Genomic DNA, 16,828 nt, shown 5'->3' with positions numbered 1-16,828 from the left:
AATCTCAGTTTTAGTTATTTACCCAGTAATTCTATAGTACCCTATTACACCTTCAAGCACAGTTATGCTACACTTATATCTTTACTTTTATTACTGTAATATAATATTTAGATAATTATATCAGTGTTAAGGGGGTCAATGTACAGCAATGACCATCTCTTGTAAAAGAAGGGAGTTTTTCTTTTGATGGTCACAAAACCAGCAAGAGAGCTTTAAAGTATGCCATATCTATTTTGAAAAGCAGTATGTATTTGTAGTTAGTCCTTCCACCAAAGTGACATGTACCAGAAGTGTGCAAGGATACAGAATGTGACAATTCAGACTGAAACCCATGTCCAACTCACCCACTGAGCTGTAGAGCCTGTTGACTGACAAATGAGTGACAGCAGTGAACAGAGAGCTTCTGTGTAATCAGGCCGTTGCTGGGGCATTCTTTTCCCTTGTAAGTCTGTTTTATTACTAGATTTGCAAAAGACTGGACAAAAGAAGATGCTATCACAAATCTTTCTTCCTTAGAATTATTATCTTCCAAATGTAGGCAGATGAACATTACTTGTTAGTATGTGATAAGTGTGCATTTGCAGGCTGTTTGGTCATTTTCTGGGTGAAAGACATCCCAGTTAAACTTTTATCTGTATAAGTTATATAAGGATATATTAAAAATCACTTACAAATAATTGAAAAGAAAAACAAAATATAATTTCAGATGGTATGGATATAACCTCTCACTATGAAGCTTCTGAGTCAGATATTGCTGACACCATGCAAATCACATTCTGCCTTCCCATGATGAGTTCCAGGCTCATCACAAGACAGCTGTAAAAGGAGTTTGCTCTCTCCAATCCTCTCCTTTTGCACATTTCCTATATTGAGCTCTTAAATTTTCATTGTTGTGGTTTTTCCTTTTGACATATTTATGTGTGAAAATAACACTTTATTCTCTCAGCTACTGCAATTATGTTTACAATTTATATATATTTTAATGATGGAAAGAAAGACACAGCAAAACAGTGATTTTTCAAAGAACAGGAAAAATGAATGGATGTTTCACTTGTTTCTAAGGGTGTAGAGAATTTAGTAGCAAGAATGGATATACTTCCATATGTTTTAAACACAAAGTCAGGGGAAGAAAAACCCAAAACCAAGAAAACAAAAAACTTTGAAAGAGAAATTAATCTGCCCAGGCTTGACAACATCCAAAGCATAGGTGTGTAAATATCAGCCAGTTCCCATGGTTTCTTTTAAAGTCAGCAGAGATAAACATTGCAGAGAGTAATTTATCTTACTCTTCTTAGATGCCTTTATTAGCATGAGATTAATTTCCCTTTGTTGTTGATTGTAAAGTGAGACTAGAATGACTTGTTAAGACATAAAAGCCCAATCTAGAGATGTCTAAACTAGGGCTGACTAATCTATCCCATCATTTAAAGCAGAAGGCAGTCTTTGACAGTTTAGTCTGAATTTCTACATATTGCATTTCACTCAGTAACTGAAACCAGCAACTTCAGCTAAAGCTGACATAAAGCTGAGCCAATATTAAGGCCAGCTTTAGCTCATTTATTGCAAAGGGTCTTGTCATCATGTACCAATCTGAATTCTAAAACCTGTATTATAATGTGTGCTTCCACAGGAAATGCATGAGTGAACTCAGCCTTCTATTTTGCTATCTCAAATCCTAAACTATGGTATAACCTGTCCCCTGTGCAAGTGATCCGGGTTTTTGATTGCAAGTGATGAATGCGGCTGCTAACACCCTCTTTCATTCTAGTTGTTTGTCTTGCCTACCTGTCACCTGGTTCCAGATTTGAAATAATTGTTTGAAATCACTGTTCTGCTTCAAACAGCTTTTTGTCCATTGCATATGTAGCAGCTTTGTTCACTCCCAGCCAATACCTTTCAATATCCTCTCAATATACCATTTCCAGGTATTAGGTGTGAAAAAATCCCTCTGAAAGCTATGGGTTTTAATCTGTCTTTGAGAATCTGGTGCTTGGTGTATCTTAAGTCTCATTTTCTCACCTTCAAAATATTGCAGTATTGAGAATCAGTTGATAACAAATGCAGCAGCTTAAATCCTGTCTTATTCATCCGTCTCATTACATTACACCTGTTAAAAAAATCTCTGTATTAGCTTTCTGTAAAATTTCTTACAAACATAAAAGTGGCTCTTTTTTCCTCCATTACAAATGCTCCCACAATAGTGCTCTGGGTAGGCTGTGGCTCTCTGACCACTTTTTACCACATGGGACTAGTTTCCATACAGGCATGTACGCATTGGAGTGTTCTTTTAAATGTCCTCATTGTCAGCTGGATTTAGTTTTTTGCAGCTGTAACTTTGACTATAAAGTTAGCCTATGATCCAAATTTAGCAAATTGACACTATCCTGTCTTTCCAGTCTACATTTATGGAAGGTATGCCAGAGATTTTGAATGAGTTTTTAGCCAGCCAAGTACAAAGTGTCTACTGTGAAGAAAGCCCTTGAAGTCTGTGATTTTAGTACTGGGAACATCTAAGATTTAATTTATGATTTAATAATAAGCATTAATCTGACAAGATTACATGCCATGTTTTGGGTTGGTTCTTAAAACACGTACAGTCTCAGTAAATCGTGGACTTTTTCTGGTATCTGAGATACAGGAAATTGAAAAGTATTAGTCTAGTATTATTGTCTCAAAATATAGGATAATTTAAAATATGCAACCTCAGTTGCAATCTGAAGGTGTTTCCCAGCTGGACAGCTGATGAGCTTCCTATGTCTTTGTTTTTCTTTGTTTGTTTTTTGGGTTTTTTTAAATTTTTTTCTCATTGTCTGTCTTGGTTTTGTACTGGATTGCAAGTATGGCAACATATTTTTTTCCCTATCAAACAAGTTCAGTCAAATTCTGACTCCTCCAAACAGAATTTGACCACCAGAATGGGTACAAGCTGCCTGCAGACATCTATGCAAATCTCAAACATGGCATTCTGGCTTTGCCTAACTAGGATTTCATGAACTAGATTACTTGTTCTTGTTCAGCCTCCTCTTCATCCTCTTGCTCAGCTTTCACAGAGCAGCATGGTCTTTCCCAGCCTCATCAGCCATCACTGCCACATGTATTCAAAGGAATGCAGTGGTATTTACAGCCCTTTCACCCTGGTTGCTATCCCACTTGATAAATATCAACAACTATACACACTTGGAGTCATGGAGTTCATCAGGGCTCAGATTTCTGCCAAACTTGAGCCCTGCAGATGGTATTTATGTGAGTATTGCAGGACACAGAGGGAAACATTTTATGAAAAACATTTCCTCCTCTTTAACCTTTACAGTATTTTAGTTACTGTTTTCCCCTCTTTCCTTTTACTCAAGCTCTGGTCTTTTTATTCTGACATAAGATAAGAATTAATCTGTCAAAAAGCAATCATATTAGCAGCCTGTGACATGGAGGGAGAGGGGATTTCCTGTGGCACCTGGTAGTAGAAAGCTCTCACTTTGAAGACAGCAGCTTTTCCTTCTCCCAGCAGCGGCTGGGACACTGGTGGGAAACGTAGATTCATAGCTATGGGGAAAAAACAAGGATCTACAAATGACTAAATGAGAAATATAGAAGTTTGAATCTACCAGGTCTGTGTACCTTCAGAAGTCCAAGAAACCCAGACAGGCACATACAAAGTGTCACAAAATCACAAATGTTGGGGGGAAGATGATGGTGGGCAATAACAGGTGATAGGTAGCAAATAACATAAATTCAGGGGAGAGTTAACAGGAGGTTGGCTGTCTGCTGGTCTGGTTAGTTCTTATTTAGCTGAAGTACAAGCAACTGATACATGTAGGCAGTTATGTTTTCTTTGACATAGAAGTTCCCCTTCTACCTATCGGTGTATTCTGACTTCCTTTTTAACTTAATTCACTTGCTATTTATTTATTAATTCAAAAGACAATGTGCTTCATGCTAACCAATAAGAATGGTAATACCAAAATTTCTATGCAAATATACTTCCAGGTGATTCAGTGAGATTTGCTTATTTTTACAGCTAGTCAATATAAACATACAAATGAGAGTATAGGTCTGTTTATAGTTTGTGATATGAATGTTTTACATGTAAGTATTAAAACACTTTAAGAAAAATATAGCTGTGGACATGACTGTATTTTTATCTGGAATTAGGTTTTAGAATACCTAGCATTAGGGAATGCTAAAATTAAGGTCTGCACACATGAATGATAATATAGTCTTTGCTTTTATGATCATATACATTTTTAACAGAAGCCTTCTTGGAATGTCTTGTTCTCTCAGGCTGCATTGAAAGAAAATGCTCTCTGTATGATGTCTGATTCATTTATTTCTGGTTAGAAGATGTGTAACACTAGAGATGGAACTGATGACTGTGAAACAGAATGATACCATTATTAATGCAGCTATGTTAAAAGTAGTATCTCTGTAAGTGGAAAAATTAGACAAGCTTTCAGGAAGATATGCCCGTTTTCCATTCTTAAATTGAAGCAGAAGATTTTAAAGTTGAATACTCCTGTTGAATTTGTACTATTTGTACAATTTCTGAGAATGTACAATTTCTCAGATATCTCTCAGACCATCTCTGTAGGAAGAGGAGGCCTGCAGAGCAGAGAGCCACAAGACGTGGTAAACCAGTTGTCTCTTAGGGCAAAGAGAGTAAGAAAGATGAAAGCATGGCAGAGTCTAGAGGGAAGAAAAAGGAAAATCCTGGAACCTACACCTAAATTTCAAAAAGATATCTTTCATCTAAAGTGTGATGTTTCCATCCTTCTGGGTACACCATGAAAAACATGGGGTCAGATTTGAAGAACTGTTGTGTTTCCAGTTGTAAAGAAACACAATTAGAACTGCTCTGAATGATGACAGTGTTATAAATTAGTGTGTGAAGAAGACAGGTCTCAAGTGATCAAAACTATATACCCAAACCTAGTAGGCATCTTATTAAAACTTAATTTTTAAGCTGAAAAATGGCTGTAACTAATTGAATCTTAATAATTTCTTGAGTTATGAGTTATGGAATTTTCACTCACCATTCATTCGTTATAGCTAACCCACCATGGAAACAGTCCTGAAGAAAATAATTTTACTTTCAACTCAAGCTTTGAATAATGTGTGCTAAATAAGGTATGGGGTCAAACAAACATGAAATAAAGAACAAAAAATACTACCTTGAATAGCAATAAATACAACTAAAGATTTAGAGGAAGAAATGTAATGAGTCAAGTAACTAAAATATTCTGATGGATGTTTCAAAGAAGCTATAAAGTTGCATATGCATAGGCAATTTTTCTGACAAACTTCTGAGTGATTGAATACATAACTATGATATTCTGCTCACAAAGGGGTGTGCATACAGCAGATTAATAGAATCCTGCATATTTCTAACTTCTTAGAAAACAATCTGCCATCTGATCAGCTATAACTGTGTTGGTAATGAATTAGGATCATCAGCATTTTTCCAATCAGTGCCGCAAACTGCTTCAGCTTCAGGCAGTAGATTAAGAAGTAGAAGTAGTTGACTATGCCTCATCTATGTACCAGCTGTATGGATAATGTGCAATAAGGAATCCAAAGTATAAAAATAATAATGATTTTTGAAGTTCAGTTGCAATTTCCTTAAGGAAATGTACCTGACTGATTAGGGGTACTTCTGCCCATATAATGTTTTTATGCATTTCACAACTCTTTTCAGTCAAAATCAGATACTTCATTGTGCTAATCCCATGTCCTGTGATGAACATTCATTGTGCTTAAAACCTGGTGGACTATAATCTCACTCTAAAGCTCTGATCTTTGACTCCTGATTACAAGTTGTATTAGAATGTTTCTTTCAAAAATCTTGGAAAACTGGAAATTATTTTACATTGTGTTTCGTACTAGTCAATTGTTCTGGGAAATCTTTTTTTTGCTCTTTAATCCAATAATCCATCTCTCTCACCCCTCTTAGTGGGTGAGATAAATGTAGATTCATCAGTATTTTATTTAGGTTATTTTATGGAAGGAGGGAAGCCTCTTCCCAGTCCCTTTAAATCCAATTTGTATTTGTTTTACATTGCTGTATGTAAGCAAGAAATTTGTTAATGAATTCATTATTTTGTGTGCTGTGTATCCTGTATGTTGAAATGTAAGTCACAATGTAATGAGAAAGAGACAGAGTTAATTCAGAGAATTATTAAATGTATCAATTACCTAAAGTAATATTCAAATCTTTGTCATGTTTGAGTTTTATCTCCTTCAGTGATACAGTCTTGATTCAAACAATATTATAAAAAGGGGAAGTAACCAACAGGAATATTGTATTGAAACTTAATAAATAAATAAATAAATAAAGTGACCTTTATGTTCAAATCCACTCTTAAATAAACTGTTATTTATTTCATTAAGGCAACATAAAGACATTATTTAAAGACTGCTTAACTGATTCCTAAATCAGTCTGTTTCCATCAGCTTAGCAAAGTGCCACAAACCTCTAAAGTTTCTGAACCATGAATCAAGAGTTATCTCTATGACAGAATAGAGATGTGCTGCTAGCTTCAGATGTGTAAGTGTTGGTAGAAAGAGCAGTGGTAACTATTACCTGTTACATCACAGTGTATCTACTAAAGTATCACAGAACTTAAGCCCACAAAATTCAGTTAAATATCCATTCTGGCCTTTAGGTCTCTCTCTTGGCAATATCTGAGCCTTCAGTAGATCTCAAGACCTCAAATGCAGTGCAAATATTTGTCTATAAAGCTGGATGTGACACCATAAGTCTTGTGCAGGACATTAATTGGATAGAAACACTTGGGAGACTAGGCAGCATGCCAAAGGAAGGAAACTGTGCAATCAGAAATGCATCAAAGGAAGAAGATTATTTGGATGAAATGTGGAAGATTTCATTGTGGCAAATATTGCCTTTTGGAAGAAAAGCAGGGGGGAAAAAATCAGTTTCTTTGCCTAGAGAGGGGAAGAGATTCCTTTCAGATCCTAAATTAGCAACCAGTATGATCTTGAATTTTTGAGGGGCATTTATGTGAAGTGTCAAGCATCCTAGTTATGATAAGCCAACAATACTGTATGGAAAAACTCTTCTCCTGGCACTTGCTGGTAACAGCCATTCAGTACTTCCCAAAAGAACCTGGGGTGGCTTCATGATTCCCTCTGGTTAGCAAGATTCTGCAAATATAAATAAAAAAGGGAATATAAGTTGCAGACATGCTAAATCTGCATGCTCTTTTCTGTCCTCCGTGTTGCACTCATTTTCACATACTGTGATGTACTGGTGGATGAAATTAGTCTTGTTGGGGATCATAGTTACTCAGTAAGAGAGGGAATTTCAAAAATGCTGCTCCAAATTTGAAAGTAGCTCTTCAGGAAACTTGTGTGTCATGGACAATTAAGCAAAAAAGGTCACAAATGTGATTTAACACTGCTCTTCAGTACCCCTATGAACCTTTCATGTTTTCATTTCAGAACTGTAAAGTTGGGTAAGCCTGATGAGGTTTCAGGAAGATTTCCAAACCCTTGACATTTATTGCTATGGTCTCTGAATTCAGGTGTAAACGTGCTATGTTGGCTCATCCAGACTTTTGACAATGTCTGGGATTAGTTCAGTTCCTCCTCCTGTGTGTATTCTGGCAATGCCAGTGGGTTGGGCAACCATATGCTCCTATATTAATTTTGGCAAGGCTAGCATTGCTTCAGTGCAAATTCCACAACACATTCATAACGGAGAACCCACTGATGTCTCAGTGGTGCTGCTGGTGACATTACTTTGAAATCCTAGAGGTAAGACAATAGGTATTTTTTTAATGTTCTTGGAAGGGTGATTATGGTTTGGTTTGGTTTGGTTTGGTTTGGTTTTTGCTAGTTATTTCTACAGAACATGAAACCTCAAAATCTTAGTTTTGCCTTTGGATGTGAAGCATATGACAAGTCAGTGCAGCTGAAGCTATACCTTGGCTGTCTGAGCCAGTAATGTTAGTAAATTTCCTGGGGTTTAAGATAGAAAAGGCTTAGAGTTTTGCTGTTCATCCTTGTTCCTATTAAAGCTAAACCTCTTATTTTCCTTAAATACCCTTTCACACAAAATAGGCTTCTGTCCATATGACTTTGCTAGTTGAACTGTGTTAACTGTTGTTCACATAAAATGATACAAATAAATCTGGAAAAAGAATTATTTTAACAGTATTTCACGACTGTCTAAAGAGGTCAGATGGAACAAAATAAAATTTTGATTGATGAAAAACCATTATATCTGATTCAGAAAGATTCCTTATCAAATAATTATGAAAATTGATACTTTTTGTAAAATAATAATGATTTCTGAAAGCAAGTTATACAGCAGAGTGGGGAAAAAGATAATGGATTAAACTGTTCTTGCAGATTTCTACTTTTACTGAACAATGCTGAACATAAAAACAAATTCAGATTGACTGTGGGAACTGTGGTTTATGATTTGGTCTCTAGGTGTTCATAGAAAGTGTTTTAAGGGAGCACTTTATTTTAAAGGTATTTCATTCTTAGCGTATCTCCTTGCAAGGTAGTTTTTATTTAAATAAGAACTGTCCATTATATATGTAGTTATGCAAAAAGGTAGCATTTAATGCTGTATGAAAAATAATGCTACTGAGAAGCTGAACATACACTTGAAGAAACTAGAAAAATCTGGTTACTGAAGCATAACCATTTTACTTCTTGGCTTGGCTTTTACTGGAATGTGGAGAAACCAGCAGCATGTCTTAAAACACTGTGGAGCAGTAAGGGATATCTTGGAAGTTACTCTTCTCTACAGAATCCCACTCTTTGCCAGACTTATATAATGTTAATGTAAACATTTTCCTGGCTACCTGATTCCCTTCCTTCTCAGCAATTGAAGGTACAGACTGTAGCAATAAACTTGGTCAGAAGAATGGCCACTGCAGAGAAGAGTAGACCATAGCAAAGAAGCAGCATATTCTTTTCTGTTGGAAGAAGATATTCAACTGCATGGTTTTGTATCCATGGAAATGAATATTTAAAGAATCTTTCTGAAGTTTCAGAAAGAAAAGAAATCCACACTGTATTTTTTAAATGCTCTTAGTTTATTTCTTCAACACAAAACATTTGCTTTTAACTTATGCATAATATCGTGCATGGAAATTCACTCATCAATCCTCTACTGAAGTTGATCCAAATTGCTTAATTTTTGGAACAGCTCAGAGAGGAAAATCTACCTGACATTTGTCTCTGCAAATTAATGCAAGTTTTAGTGTAGTTAGAATAAATCCAGTTTCCATATATGCCTTATTAAACTAAGAGGAACTGTAGAACTGTATTTTCACAAGTGTAAAAATGTCAAAGCAAAAGTGTGCAATGATTCAGAGGAGAAGAATATATAAGTCTGCCATCCATGAGAAATATCTGGGGTAAGAATATTATATTGGTCTTCCTTCTCTGTTAGGATTTAGCACCACAGACTTCCAGCTGACATTTTCTTGTATTTCTTGTATTTTAGGCTCTTGCTGTTAAATGGGTATTGGCTCAAGACCTCTTAGGAGTAAAGCTGTGAGAGTCATTGAATCTTCCATTTTGAGCACAACAGCTAGAGAAGTATGTTTAGTCTTGCCATCTTCCTCTATTGCATAACCCCACTTTGAGTCATTTTTATTTTCCAGCAAGAAGCAATGACAAAGACTAATGAGAAATTCACCCAGAGATGTGTGCTACGCTGGGTGAATATTTGAAAGAAAGGCTTTGGAACCGCAACTGAATCGGTCATTTCCTATTAAGCTTGAATTTTGATTTGTATTCTGAAGTAAATCTTACCACTGATCATTGAAAATGAGGTTTCACAGGAAAATATTTGCTAAGATATATGTCTATTTTCACTAGTACTGAGAGCAAAATAAAGGTAAAACCCATTCTCTGTGGCTGGGTAGCCCGGTCCAATATAAATGAGTTTGCAATTTGCAAAGCCATGACGCTGAGGAATAAGGAACTATAAAATGCCTTATCACAAACCAAATGGAGTTCATTGAAGAGAGGACAGACTCCACAGTATTTTGTGACTTTACAGGGTGGAAAGGCAATGGCTAGGTGACAGTTTCTTACCTGTGAGGTTATAGATTCAGAATAGAACAGTACTCTTCAAATTGTGCTGCTTATCTAGTGTGCAGGTTATGAAGAGCAAAATTCCCCGCAGTCAGGTTTCTTGCAAGTCATTTAGGTTATTGTTCAATTGCCTAATTTCTAGTAGTGAAGCAATTTAAAAGGGAGTATATTAGGTGTAACATTCCCTTGACATTTTCTTTCTCCTTGATTCTGTCCTTATAATGCTACTGTTGATTGTTCCTTCTCTGACATTTATTTTATTCCCTTTGGTTGTTGTATAATTCTGTGAAGAAGCTAGCAGGTTAACAGGTTGCCACTCTTAGTTTCATGTAATATTATGTTTTAGTAGCAGCACTGCTTATTATTAGGATGAAAGATGTTTATCTTCCTTCCTGCCCAGAAAATAAGTGTTAGTTAAATGATGGAAACCCAGTGGGGGCAGCTAGTCTAATTCTCAAATGTTTATATTAATCCAAACAGGTAAATTTGCTTAACCACAGTGATGCATCCATAGCCTCAAGTTAGGAAGAACTGGGACCTTTCTCTAATTAACAATGACCTTAAAAGTCTTTATGTTTAAAAATGGATTAAAGTTAATGCACTGCTACACTCAGTAAGACAGATTCCATTCATGGCAACTCAGAATAAAAATGGGGGTGATACCAAATACATTTTTCTTTGGTTGCTTTAATAACAATGAACATACAGCCTTCAAAACTTAATTGAGAGATCCAGAGGAGCACAAGGACATTTTTATTTCCAGCAGTTTGACTAAATTGGATTACCTTTTTTTTTCTTGCTTTAAATTATCTATATTATTCCACATAGACTACCCTGTGAGCTTTCAATTTAAAACAAACAAACAAAAAACAAAACAAAAACAAAAACCAAAAACAAACCAAAACCCAAAAAAAAACCAAAACCAAAAAAAACCCCCAACCATTTGGTTTTCTCTATTTAATTTTCCTATGGTTTAATCTTAACACTGACTTTGGAAGTCATAATTTTGACTTCCAAACTTCAGAGGACATAATTGTCTGTTGAAATACTATTTTTCCCAAGCATCTTATCTAGTTTGATTTCTCAAACCTTTTTAAGTCCCATGAGGTCTTTTTGCTTGTGAGAGCAGTGAAATATCTGTTTTCTTCTATGCACAATAAGGAAGGGGAAGGAGAAAAGGAAGAGGAAAGAAAAGGAATGGAAGGGGGAAAGGGAAAGGGAATTTTCAAATAAAAATATCCCACTATTTTATGTGCTTGGCATCTCATTTCTTTTCCCTATAAAATATATAAAAAAACCTATAAAATATTTGGAATCTCTCCATTACTTCCATAAAAACTACCAGAGGTACCTCTGTGTATTGTATTTTACAGTTAAATGGCATCTTGACTCTTAAGATAAAGATTCTAAATATAATTTTGAGGAATGAATGTTGATCAGGTTCTGCATCCTTCCTATCTATATATTTTTTATCTGTTTAAAAGGATAGGCATTAGCAGTCCCTTTATTGAAAATTTTATTTATTCTCCCTTAATGTATAGAACCCATTGCTCAACTGCATCATAGATGTATTTGAAATTAGCTTCTGAAATGGGCTACTGTGCTTATTGACTGTAACATACAGACATTCTAGTACTTGAAACCAAGTTCAATAAAATATTTTTTATTTATGTTCTGTTTTCTCTTTTTCTTAATACATAAATACATCACTGAAAATATTTGTTTTTCTCCAGTCACCCTAAAAGTATTGAAAGTTATGCTTCTTGTATTTTCAAAAAGGAAGATGAGTTTTTAGAAGATTTATCGAGCAATTTTCTGAGCTCCAACTTCCTGAGAGGTTCAGTTGCTTTTGGTATTTTAGACACATGGGAGAGCTACCAACCACATACAGCAAGTTGAAGGAATCTCAGTGTCAGAGAGCAGAGAGCCTTCTTTCAACTGGCTCCTTAGGCTGAAACTGTTCAGTCTGTTTTAGTTTCTTACAGCCTGTGCAGAGCAGGATCTTGAAAGGCATGTGTCTCCACCATATCTACACTCCATAAATACACCTTGATGTCTGATGGAGAAACAAAATGTTTTCCAGAGACTCTATACTCCTTCTACCCTTAGAAATTCTCAGAATATGTTTCAAACACAGAAAGGTATGACTGGTGATGCATAAATGTGTGGCAGCACCTTTTTTACAACAGCGAAGCTTAGCAGGAGTGAGGGTGTCAGAAGAGGGAACAAAAGCTGACTGGGATGTAGGCAGGGTGTAGAAAATTTTCGCACCTTCTCTTAGAGAACTTTCATTGTTAAAAAAATTTCTTCAAGTGCTGTTAAGCTAAAGAAAGAGTATAAAAGGAAACATGAAGCTGTAACACAGTAATTAAGGAAAGAATCTATAATAAAGGACTTTTAGTGGTGCTTGATGCAAGAATTAACTTTTGTATCTTACATAAAAGAGTCATGGCAGAAAATATAAAAATCAATAACTATTTCTAACCAGTTTAAAAGAAAAATAACTTCCCTGAAAGGTTTGCCAAGGATATATGTATATACTGGTGGAAGCAAATGAACAAAGAGTTTTTCCCAAAGTCCGGGGTACAGTATCCATGCAAATTCCATGCAAGAAAGGATAAGAAAGTACTGCAGAGGTACCCATTGCACAGTGTTTCCCACAACCTGGCTCAGACTGATCTTCAGCATGCTGGTTGGCCTAGATCTCCTTGTCTTTTAATGTTCTAGTAACATCAATTAAAGCTCATAAAATAGTCCTTAGGAAATAATAAATAATATTATCTAATATATAGGTACCAAAATCTTCTCTTAGGCTGTCATTTTACCATTGTTTGACAGGTAACATTTCCTGGAGCAGGTGACATATCTAAAAACCTATACCTAGAAGCACGATTGCTTCTTTTATTTCCCTTTGTGGAAGGGTCTTCAAAAATGTTGAGATCGGGGGATTAAAAAATAAACAACAAGAAAATATAAAAAGTAATTAAGAAATAGTGGAGTTGGACCAATCCAGCAGTCAGATTTCCATGGCTACATAGATGTCCCTATAGAGACGCTGCTGTACAAATGGCAATTTGTCATGATACAACTGAAAAAGGCATCAGGGTATTTTTAAAATAAAATAAGTTTCTCCCTAATTAGACAAAGTGATTGAATGTAACAAAATGAGTCTTAATGCTATTGAGATGACCATTACCAAAATTGAACCAAAATAATAAATGAAGATAATTCTATAAAACCTGAAATGTTGCCCCATTCTTTAAATAACTGAAGTCAGTCATACTGTATATGGGAACAGGCTTAGTTCCTGTAAGAAGAAATTACTGATATTTAAACCAGATTAATTGCAGACTGGTGTACTTAGTAAATTGCATTCATTTTGAATCTTATTGTCATCTTCATCTGGTCCCTCAAAGTACCTCTCGATCCACCATGTAGGAAAAAAATATTTTTTCACTGAATTTTGGACAAGGGATATGCTTCTAAACTTCTCTTGCTCAGACAGTATAGGGGGTTGAGGTCACTGTGGCTTGTGACTTATCTCCAGGGGAGAAAAAGGTATTGCAATAGCAGGAGAGTTTCAGCATGAAGGTTGCTTTGACAAGGAAAAAGCATAGATGGAAAGTTCTCTTAAATTCTTTCCAAGGAGTGGACAAGCAGAAGGACTGTGGTGGCCCTCCTAAAAACACAGTTTATTTTTAAAAAACAACATTTTTTTGTACTAATAAATTCTGAAATAGCATTTGGATGACTTAGGTGTTACAAGAGTAGTGTATTATAAAATGGGGTGTGTGATTCTACATTACCCAGTACCTTTTCCTAACCTGGGAGAGAATGAAACAGGAAAAAAAGAAAGGGGGAAAAAAGAGAAATACAAAATAAAGAGAAGAAATAACCATGGAATGATCAGCTATCTTTGATCTGAGAACTGCAATTTTATTTGAGGAGTATCTGCTATACTACAGTTAATTATATTTTTACATTTGCTTAAAATAAACACTAAATGTTGTTCCTGCTAGATGCATCCTTATATGTAATGACGCTGACAAGGATCTTGAGGTCAACCTTGAAAATTAGTTACCAATGTAGGACTACAGAAGGAGTATTACTTAGTATTCAGCATCAGTGACATTGTGGGCAAAGTATTACATTCAGTTATGGTGATGATGCTGTAAAAGCTGTTGATGGAGGTGAATTATGATAGGATTTAAAAGAATGGTTAAATTCAGATTTATCTCTCATATTATGAATTTAAAATAGCTTTCTGGTTTAACAAATAGAAAGTGAAGGGTGTCTCATTCTAAGGCTCCAAAAGAATTTGATCCAAATTTGATTATTTTGGGCAATAAACAGCTCTGTAATATAGCAGAAGTAAAAATAGCATGTACATGGAAACTGAACTTTGATAAAAAATCAGTCTAGATAAAGGCAATATATTTTCACATGAAGTCTCTGGGAAAATGTGTTCACTGATATTGTAGTTACACCATGACTTCAAATTCCAGCCACGACATTTCTCTCAGACACATACAATAACCCTAAGGAATGAAGCCCTTAATTCCTGAATTACTGCATGACTTTTTTATGGCCTGTGTTATGAGAAGACCAGATGACTGTAAGAGTTCCTCCTGGCCTTTAAATCTTAAAGCTCTGTGAAAGAGGACCTTCTGAAACCTAACTGAATGGAGAGTTCACAGATTTTGGAACTAACATGGGAATCTAAAGCCCATGAAAAGAAGTGGATGGAATATTGGTCTGCTGAAAAGACAAAAATTCACTTGTATTCACTAATTTCATCCCACATGCCTAAGCTTTTTAATTATAGCCCAAATACATACAAAAAATGACTAATTTTTGCTGATCAGCAGAGCTCAGCAGCTTGTAGTCATCTAATTAAATTTGCTTCTAGATCTGCCTTTATTACTTCTGTTAGCTAAAAACAAAAAAATGATTCATATTTGTGAGAAAATATCACAATTATCAGATGTCAGATGGATTTGTGGGTTTTTTTTTTTGGTTGAATTAAATAATTTCCTGTTGAAAAATTCCTAGAAAGATGAGCTGAGACATTTGAAGGTTTCTTCAGGAAGCTGAAGTTGTCTGGTCAAACTTGCACTTCTCAGATGGTGTTGCTGCTGTGTCTAGCCACAGTTCATACAGGAACAATAACTAAATTTTTATTATGTTGCTCATGATCCATCCAGCATGAATTTAGATGCTGTGAATTAGTATTTCTTACATAAAAAGAGACAAGTTCAGTAGTGTTTCTTTTCCTAATTTCTAAATTTAAATAAACTAAATAAATACTTAAAGCATTAAGTGAGCCATATGAAGATGAGCTGTAGTTTCTCCAGTAGCAGCAGAAGTACTGATGTAAACCAGGAGAGAGACTCCCATTTTATGCTAATGAAAATCACCTTGACAACTGAAGAATTCCTTTTATAAACATAGAATTCATTTACATGTAATTAATCAAAATGTTATTTGAGAAGACCTAAATTCATTTCAAGGAAACATACAAGTGTTATTTCCTCTTTTAAAACTATGTTTGAAGCATTGTATGAAATGCAAATTTTTTGCTAGTGACGCAGGTTTCAAAACTTCTTTTCTGTAAGCAAATGAAATGCAGTGGGATTTTTTTGCCAATGATATTTTAAAAATCTTGTTAATTAATAGCTATTTGCTCTCTTATGGAATACTTATAGCATATTTAATGACAGAACCAGATACATAGGATCTTTCTAAAGATCGTGCTATTCGTATGAGCATATTTTAAAAATAATTAAAATTGCTATTTATCTCCTACAACAGGAATTGCAACCTGTGCCACTTATTTACTTTCTGCAAGCCCACAGTCCACAAGATTGAAAAATCTGTTGAAAGTCACATGTGAGTGAACCCACTAGCCTTTAATGTGCAAGAATACTCATCAATCATTCCTTTATGCCTTCTTTGTTCTAGTTTTACCAACTAGGAGTGAATGCTGTGTGAGTATTGTTATACACAGGATTACCTGTTTCAGTGGCTGAGCCCCTCAGAGTTTGTACTGCTATATGACAGCCATGCAATGCACACCCTTCTGTAGGTTTGCAGCTTTGCATGTTCAAAGTAATGTCTGCCCATCCCAGCTTAGTTATTTGTGTGATAATCTAGGAATTTTTCATAAAGCCTAATTAATTTTATGGTTAGATATAGAGCTAGTCTTTTGTTGTTCTGTAGAAACAAGGCAGGCTTCACGGTGTCAGAAACAGTTTGAAAGTCTAAATCAGGTGTAATATAAACAAATAAGATGAGTCAAGAAAGTGGAACTAAAGCTTATTGGAGAGAATATAATTTCACATTCTCTTTAATGTGTCAAAAGCTTTATTGTGTTGAAAGAAAGAACTGCATAGCCATCATGAATTGGGCATTCATGGAAGAATAGAAGTTGTTTTATACTCTTTTAGATACTCTCAAGCCTTTGCAATACTTCACACTGTTTCCCAACAACCCTCTGATCCATAATCAGGTACTACAGAGGAGGAGGGTATTGTCTTTGCATTAATCACTGAGTAGATTTTAATTTCCACCCATAGGGCTCTTTTTGATGATAGGTAAAAATGGGTCAACAGGTTCTAAAGAAGTGCAAATTAAGGAAAGAGACCTCCCAAGTATAGGAACCAGAATTTAGGGAAACTGTTTTAAAAGTTTTCCCTTCTGTTCCTACACAACACTAGTGAGCTTTCAAAATAAACTAAACATATAAATATGAAAACTA

At 35.2% G+C, this 16,828-nt stretch overlaps 1 protein-coding gene across 1 annotated transcript in view; it reads left to right on the top strand.

Annotated features, from left to right (window-relative positions):
- The window catches only part of GPC6 (glypican 6), a 722,602-nt gene that overhangs the window by 266,700 nt on the left and 439,074 nt on the right, over positions 1-16,828 (top strand). The gene's annotated exons all lie outside the window — the stretch shown is intronic.

This window comes from Molothrus ater, chromosome 2 (assembly GCF_012460135.2).
Source record: "Molothrus ater isolate BHLD 08-10-18 breed brown headed cowbird chromosome 2, BPBGC_Mater_1.1, whole genome shotgun sequence".
Taxonomy (NCBI): Eukaryota; Metazoa; Chordata; class Aves; order Passeriformes; family Icteridae; genus Molothrus; species Molothrus ater.
The sequence above is the reverse complement of the archived record's forward strand: the minus strand, read 5'-3'. Positions and strand labels throughout refer to the sequence as shown.